An 8,684-nucleotide genomic window follows, 5' to 3' on the forward strand; every position below is an offset into this window, starting at 1 on the left:
TAGCAACACTTCTCTGCTGTGAGGGTTTTGTCAGGATTCAAGAAGATGTAGTGGATGATTCTACTTGCCGACCACCAAACACTGACCATAACCTGCATCTGATGTAGCTTCGGTTTGGGGGCGTCACCTCAGTCCAGCCACTGCACAGAATGGCATCAGCTGTTGTACAGAATCCATTTTCCATTCAGCTCGTGCAGCACCCATCTGTCGAGTTCTTTTGGTTTTCCAGTTTGGTACAAATGTCGAACAACTGCTGAATGGTCAACATTGAGTTCTTCTGCAACCTCTCAAGTTGTTTTGCATGGGTGTACTTCAATACTGGCCCTCAGTTGGTTGTCATCTATCGTAGAAGGATGTCCACGACCCTCCTCATGTTCAAGGCTATCGTTTCCATTACAAAATTTTTGGGACCAATCATAGACTCATAGAATGGTTTGGGTTGGAAGGGACCTTAAAAATCATCCAGTTCCAACCCCTCTGACATAGGCAGGGACACCATCCACTAGGTCAGGTTGCTCAAACCCCATCCAACCTGGTCTTGAACATCTCCAGGAAACTTCTCAGTAAAACCTGTGCCAGTGCTTCACACATTAAAAAAATTCTTCCTAAGATCTAATCTAAAGCTCCCCTCTTTCAAATTAAAACTATTCCCCCTCATCCTGTCCCTGCACTCCCTGATCCAGAGCCCCTCCCCAGCTTTCCTGGAGCCCCCTTAAGGTACTGGAAGGCTGCTCTAAGGTCTCCTCACAGCCTTCTCTTCTCCAGGCTGAACAACCCCAGCTCTCTCAGCCTGTCCTCATAGCAGAGGTGCTCCAGCACTCTGCTCATCTTTGTGGCCTCCTCTGGACTTGTTCCAACAGATCTATGGCTTTTCTGTTGAGGACTCCAGAACTGAACACAGAGCTCCAGGTGAGGTCTCATGAGTGTGGAGTAGAGGGGCAGAATTACCTCCTTCGAAGACTGCCATGTCTTCTCAAATACGATGGATTGGGGCTTAGCAACTTCATCTGCCAGTTCACTCAGGACCTGCGGATGCATCTCATCAGGTCCCATGGACTTGTGCACCTTCAGGTTCCTTAGATGGTCTCGAACCTGATCCTCTCCTACAGTGGGTGGTTCTTCGCTCGCCCAGTCCCTGACTTTGCATTCTGTGACTTGGGTGGTGTGGCTTGAGCCCTCGCTGGTGAAGAATGAGGAAAAAAAGTCATGGAGTACCTCAGCCCTCTCCATATCCTGGGCAACCAGGTCTCCTATTTCCTTCCTTTTATTACTGACGCATGTGAAAAGATGGGCTTCAGGGAAGGAAAGTAGGTAGTGGAAGGAAGCAAGGAATAAATTTCTGAAGTGCAAATGAGAGTTAGTGCAAATGATAAAATGTGATTGCTTTTTTTGTCTCCCAAAAGAAGAACGAGCTAGATTTTAACTGTTACTCTTGATGAATAGCAATTTAACACAAACAGCATTTCCATTAAAATCTTGAGCTAAATTTCTATTCAACATGAGTAAACATGGCAGAATTAGACCTTTTTTTCCCTCTTAAAATAAAATTACTTCAGTATTTTCCAAATTTAATTAGCTTAATGCAACTACTGTACTGGTCAAAGAATCACAGAATGGTTGATGTTGGAAGGGACCTCTGGAGGTCATCTCGTCCAATCCCCCAATCAAGTAAGGCCACCTAGAGTCAGTTGCCCAAGGACCATGTTCAGGCAGTTCTGAATATCTCTGAGGATGCAGACTCTACAACCTTTCTGGGCAACCTGCTCCAGCGCGCAGTCACCCTCGCAGTGAAAAAGTGTTTCCTGATGTTCAGAGGAAAACTCCCGTGTTTCACTTTGTGCCCATTGCTTCACGTCCTGTCACTGGGCATCTCGGAAAAGAGCCTGGCTGTGTCATCTTTGCACCCTCCCTTCATATATTTATATATGTTGATGAGATCCCCCTGAGCCTTCTCTTCTCCATGCTAAACAGTCCCAACTCTCTCAGAGTTTCTTCATATGTGAGGCGCTCCAGTCCTTCATCATCTTCATGGCCTTTTCCTGGACTGTCTCCAGTGTGTCCAGGCCTCTCTTGTACTGGGGAGCCCAGAACTGCACAGAGGACTCCGTGTGTGGTCTCACCAGTGCTGAATAAAGTGGAAGGATCACCTCCCTCGATGTGTTGGCAATACTTTGTCCAATGCAGCCCAGGATACCATTCGTCCTCTGCAGCAAGGGCACATTGCCAGCTCACGTTCAATTTGGTGTCCACCAGGAAACTCAGGTCCTTTTCTGCCAAGCTGCTTTCCGGCTGGGTGCCCCCAGCATGTGTACTGGTGCAAGGAGTTCTTCCTCCCCAGGTGCAGGACTTGGCACTTCCCCTTGTTGAACCGCATGAGGTTCTCCTCAGCCCAATTCTCCAGCCTGTAGAGATCCCTCTGGATGACAGCATGACCCCCTGGTGTATCAGCCACTTCTCCCAGATTGGTGTCATCAGCAAACTGGCTGGGGGTACACTCTGCCCCATCATCCAGATCATTAATGAAGATGTTGAACAGGACTGGACCCAGTATTGACCCCTGGGGTGCACTGCTAGTGACTGGCCTCCAGCTGGACTTTGTGCTGCTACTGATCACCACCCTCTGGGCCCAACTGTTCAGCCAGTTTTCAGTCCACCTCACTGTCTGCTCATCCTGCCTGTCCATTAACAGCTTCTCTGTGAGGATCTTATGTGAGACTGTGTCAAAGGCCTTCCTGAAGTCCAGGTAGACAATATCCACTGCTCTCCCCTCGTCCACCAAGCCAGGCATTTCATCATAGGAGGTTATCAGATTGGTGAAGCAAAAAAAGTACATGTTGTTTGATTACGGATAGAGTTGCTCTGGGGAAACTCTGAAAGAGTTGGTGCATAATAAAATCTCTCAAGATTGCTGGTGGAAGGTGAATGAACATTCTTTGAAATGAGGTAAGATAGCCGAGTAAAATCTGTGCTCAGAAATGCACAATACAGAATCATAGAATCACTAGGTTGGAAAGGACCCACTGAATCATCGAGTCTAACCATTCCTAACAATCCCTAAACCATGCCCCTGAGCACCTCATCCACCTGTCCCTTAAACACCTCCAGGGAAGGTGACTCAACCATCTCCCTGGGCAGCCTGTTCCAGTGCCCAATGACCCCTTCCATGAAAAATTTTTTCTTGATGTCCAGCCTGAACCTCCCCTGGTGGAGCCTGAGGCCATTCCCTCTTGTCCTGTCCCCTGTCACTTGGGCGAAGAGGCCAGCTCCCTCCTCTCCACAACCTCCTTTCAGGTAGTTGTAGAGGGCAATGAGGTCTCCCGTTTCCTTTCAGAGAGGCCCCACATTTTCCCTAGTTTTCCTTTTATCACTGATGCACCTATAAAAGCTTTTCTTGATGTCCTTCACATCCTTGGGCAGATTTCATTCTATCAGAGCTTTAGCTTTCCTAACCTGATCCCTGTCTGCTTGGACAATCTCCCTATATTCCTCCCAGCCTATCTGCCCTTGCTTCCACCCTCTGCAGGCTTCCTCTTTGAGTTTAAGTTTGTCCAGGCGTTCCCTGTTCATCCATGCAGAGCTCCTGGTGTTTTTGCCTGCCTTCCTCTTTGTTGGGACGCATCGCTCCTGAGCTTGGAGGAGGTCATCCTGGAATACTGACCAACTTCCTTGGGCCCCTCTCCCCTCCAGGGCTTTATCCCACGGTACCCTACCAAGCAGATCCCTGAAGAGTCAAAAATCTGCTCTCCTGAAGTCCAGGGTAGTGAGCTTGCTGTGCACCCTCCTTGCTGCCCTAAGGATCTTGAACTCTACCATTTCATGGTCAGTGCTGCCAAGGCTGTCCTTGAGCTTCACATTCCCCACCAGCCCTTCCTTGTTGGTGTCAACAAGGTCCAGCATAGTACTCCTCCCTGTCAGTTCTTCCATCACTTGGAGAAGGAAGTTGTCGTTAACGCATTCCAGGAACCTCCTGGATTGCTTGGACCCTGCTGTGTTGTCCCTCCAAAAGATATTGGGGTGGTTGAAGCCCCCCACGAGGACCAGGACTTGTGAATGTGAGGCTGCACCTCTCTGTCTATAGGAAGCCTCATCTGCTTAATCTTCCTGGTCAGGTGACCTGTAGCAGAGCCCCACCATAATGTCTCCTGTCTTTACCTTCCCTTTGATCAGCACTCATAGGCTTTTGGTCAGCTCCTCATCTGTTCCCAGGTGGAGCTCCATGAGCTCCATCTGGTCATTGACAGGGCAACACCCCCTCCTTGTCTCCCCTGCCTGTCCTTCCTAAAGAGCCTGTATCCCTCCATCCCAACACTCCAGTCATAGGATCTGTCACTTCATGTCTCCATGATGCCAATGAGATCACAGCCCTGTAGGCATGTGCACATATCCAACTCCTCTTGTTTATTCCCCATGCTTCATGCGTTTAGAATCATAGAATCACTAGGTTGGAAAAAGACCTTAGAGATCATTGAGTCCAAACGTACCTGACCACTACTAAACCACATTCCTGAGCACCTCATCTACCTGTCTTTTAAATACCTCCAGGGATGGTGACTCAGCCACCTCCCTGGGCAACCTCTGACAGTGCTTGATAACCCTTCCTAATGTCCAATCTGAATTTGCATAGAGGCACTTGACTTGGGCCACCAATGAAGCTGTCTGACTGGCAGGAGATCCTTTGTGTTTGTCTTCAGGTGCTCTCCTGCTGACCTGTGTTTCTTCTCTAGGCTCTGGGCATTTGTTGCTGGCATTGTCATCAAACAGGGATGGACTGAGGTTCAGCAGTGGGCCCATATTTCTCCTAGTCTTCCTTCTGCCATGTATGTACATAGAGAAGTTCTTCTTGTCTTTGACACTCCTTGCCAGATTCAATTCTAGCTGTGCTTTGGCTTTCCTAACTGCATCCCTGCATGCTCGACAGAATCATTTAGGTTGAAAAAGACCTCTAAGATCAAGTTCACCTGCAAACCTAATACTGCCAATTTCACCACTAAACCGTGTCCCTCAGAACCACATCTACACATCTTTTAAATGCTTTCAGGGATGGGACTCAACCAACTCCCTGGGCAGCCTGTGCCGATGCTTGACAACCCTTTATGTGAAGACATTTTTCCTAATATTTGATCTAAACCTCCCCTGGCACAACGTGAGGCCATTTCCTCTCATCCTATCACTTGTTACTTGGGAGAAGAGACCAACATTCACTTCACTACAGCTTCCTTTCAGGTAGTTGTAGACAGTGATAAGGTCTCCCCTCAGCCTCCTTTTCTACAAGATAAACCACCCCAGTTCCCTCAGCCACTCCTCATAAGACTTGTGCTCCAGACCCTTCACCAGCTCCGTTGCCCTTCTCTGGACACACTCCAGCCCCTTAGTGTCCTTATACTCAGGGGCCCAAAACTGAACACAAGATTCGAGGAGGAGCCTCACCAGCACTGAGTACAGGGGGAAGTGGTGGAGTATCCTTCCCTGGAGGTGTTCAGGAAATGCATAGATGTGGCACTTCGTGACATGGTTTAGTAGACATGCTGGTGGTGGGCTGATGGTTGGAATGGATTATCTTAGAGGTCTTTTCCAACCTTAATGATTCTGTGATTGCTATGCCAAAGATGACCTCCAACCATCACATCACCCACAAATCTTTGTTCTTGAACAGCAGGTCCAGTGGGGCGCCTTCCCTAGTTGGTTCCCTCATCATCTGTGTTGGGAAGTTATCCTCCACACACTCCAGGAATCTCCTAGACTCTTTCCTCTCCTCTGTGTTGTATTTCCAGCAGACATCTGGCAAGTTGAAGCCCCTCACAAGAACAAGGGCTAGCAATTGTGAAACTTCTTCCAGTTGCTTGTAGAATATTTTGTCTGTCTCTTCATCCTGGTTTGGTGGTCCATAACAGACTCCCACCATATCTGTCTTGCTGGCCTTCCTCCTGATTCTTACCCATAAATGCTCAACCCTATTGTCATCATCATCAAGCTCTAGACAGTCAAACCCCTCTCTAACATACAGAACCACCCCACTGCCTCTCCTTCCCTGCCCGTCCCTTCTGAAGGGTTTATAGCCATCCATTGCATCACTCCAGTCATGCAAGTCATCCCACCGTGTTTCTGTGATGGCGACTGCATCATAGTTTACTTGCTGCACAAAGGCTTCCAGCTCCTCCTGTTTTTTGCCCATGCCATGCACATTGGTGTAGGGGCCCTTCAGCCACGCTGTTGATCCTGAAATGTTTTTGGGGGGAGAACCCCATGGGCAGGGGTACCTCCCATTGGACCAGGCTGCTGAAGGCTCCATCCAACCTGGCCTTGAACACCACCAGGGTTGGGGCATCCACAACTTCCCTGGGCAACCTGGGCCAGTGCCTCATCACCCTCATTGTGAAGAATTTCCTCCTTTTCTTAGTCTAAGTCTTCCCCTGTGGAGAGTTTTTGTAGAGACGTGGCTTGAGGAGAAGGGACGTGAGAAAATACAGCTGGTGAAATAATAGCAGCCTCGTACAAGGCCACAGTCTCCTTGAGCAAGAAGTTAGGCGATAGCAGGAGATAAAAACAGGACCTAGAAAAACCACAAACATCCTAGGAATGTAGCAATAGAGGCAGGGCTGACACTCTGTATCGGACCAATGATGAGCTTTACTTTTGCAATATGTATGAGTCTTATTACTGCTATTATAAAAGCATGCCTATCGTATCAATAAATTGAGACTTGTTGATCATCATCGGATGTGCTTGTCTCCCGTCGACTCCGTCAAATGGTGACCCCGACCGACCGGACACCACGGATGACTTCGTCAAATGGTGATCCCCGACATGCCGGAACAAAATGCAGGCATTGAACCACGGACGAGCGACGACAGGGTAAAAGGTTCGGGTCCCGAAGCAGCCGGGACGGCAATAAGGGCGAATAAAAGTAAGGTGACCGTATAGACGAGCCTAAGGACACGCTGTGCTCTGGGTGACCGTATAGATGGGCCCGACTGATACGTGCTGCCGAGACCTTGAGGGGCTGCAACAGCGCTGATAAATTAGGTATGGAAAGGCAAGCAACATATAATTTATTTACCGCTTTCCTGGAAAAGCGGCAGGTTAAGGGAATAGATTTGCAGAAGGAGTTAACGAGTCTTTTAATATATGGGCATGCTAAAGGCATATTCATAAATCCGCATACTGTACATGAGCTGACAGAGTGGCGAAAGTTCGGAGATGTGTTGTGGGAGGCTACATTACAGGATGATAAAACGGCAAAAATGTTGGGAAAGCTATGGAGGGTGGTACATAACGAGCTTTTACAGCATCAGGCAGAAAAGAAAGCAGCTGAGCAAGCATCTGCTGCTCACACAAAAAATAGAAACTATGAAAGAGAGTGGTCCCAAACTACTCCTTTGCCCCCTACGGTCACGCAGGTGGCTTTACCCCCCCCGCCGCCACCGCCTTCTGGCTCTGGCTCAGAGGCAGCTTCTGAGCCATCCGCACCCCCCGAAGAGCAGGGGCCGTCCGCACCCCCCAAAGAGCAGGGGCCGCGGCTGCCCTTGCAAAAGATGGCTTGGAAAGGGGAGATGACTGTGCGGTTAATGCAGCAGCACAGCTAGCATGCCCGGTGATCTTCCAGGCTCAGGCAGGTGGAGGACTGATGGCAACAATTACTGCCCTTGATTGGAAATTGCTGTCACAGTTGCGATCTACAGTCAGCCAGTTCGGGGTGACAAGTGAGCCAGTAAAGCAGATGTTAGACTACATATGGGGCACTCAAGTGCTTCTGCCCGCTGATTGTAGAGGAATAGCAAAGCTAATATTTACACAGCATCAACAGCTTTTATTTAATGCACATTGGCAAGCGATTGTTAACGAATGCGTGGCAGTACAGAGGCAGCCAGCAGATCCTCTTCATGGAGTGACACCTGATGAGCTTATGGGGCTGGGAGTGTTTCTCCGCACGGAAGCTCAGGCTATGGTGGGACCAGACAAGTGCCGAGAGGCTATGAGATTGGTCAGATTGGCTATAGATAAGGTAAAAGAACCTGGAGGAGTACCTGTATATATGGGAATCAAGCAGGGTCGGGAAGAACCGTTTGGTGCATTTATAGATAAGGCTGCTGCCGCAATAGAAAAAGCAGGGGTACCCGAATACATGCGAGGGGCACTGCTAAAACAGTGCGCTCTTCAAAATTGCAATCAGGCTACACGGAGCGTGATTAACACCTTGGGTGCAAATTGGACCATAGAGGAGGCATTAGAAAGGATGGCTCAAATGCCGTTAGGATCACAAGCATTTTTAGTAGATGCTATTAAGCAGCTGGGGCTGGGATTACAGGAACAGGCAAAGGCTTCACAAAATCAGGTGTTAGCTGCTCTCGCACCCCTTCAAGCATTAGCTGCAGCTGATTCGGCTCCATCGGGAACCCGTACGCGATGCTACAGATGCGGAGGCATGGGTCACATGCGCCGAGAATGCCAGGCTACAGGGATATGGTGCCGAAAGTGCCATTCGGATACTCACACTACGGGCGCTTGTCGGCGGAGATCGGGAAACTCCGGCAGGAGCGCGAATCGCAGTGGCCGCGCTCAGACACAACTCGCCGCTGCAGCTCAACCGACCTTCCCTGCCCCCAACCTGCCACCACAGGGAGCCTCGGGCTGGACTTGGCAGCAGCAGTAGAAATCACGCTAATGACATCGCACCCACAAAAGAT

Source organism: Cuculus canorus, chromosome W (assembly GCF_017976375.1).
Source record: "Cuculus canorus isolate bCucCan1 chromosome W, bCucCan1.pri, whole genome shotgun sequence".
Taxonomy (NCBI): Eukaryota; Metazoa; Chordata; class Aves; order Cuculiformes; family Cuculidae; genus Cuculus; species Cuculus canorus.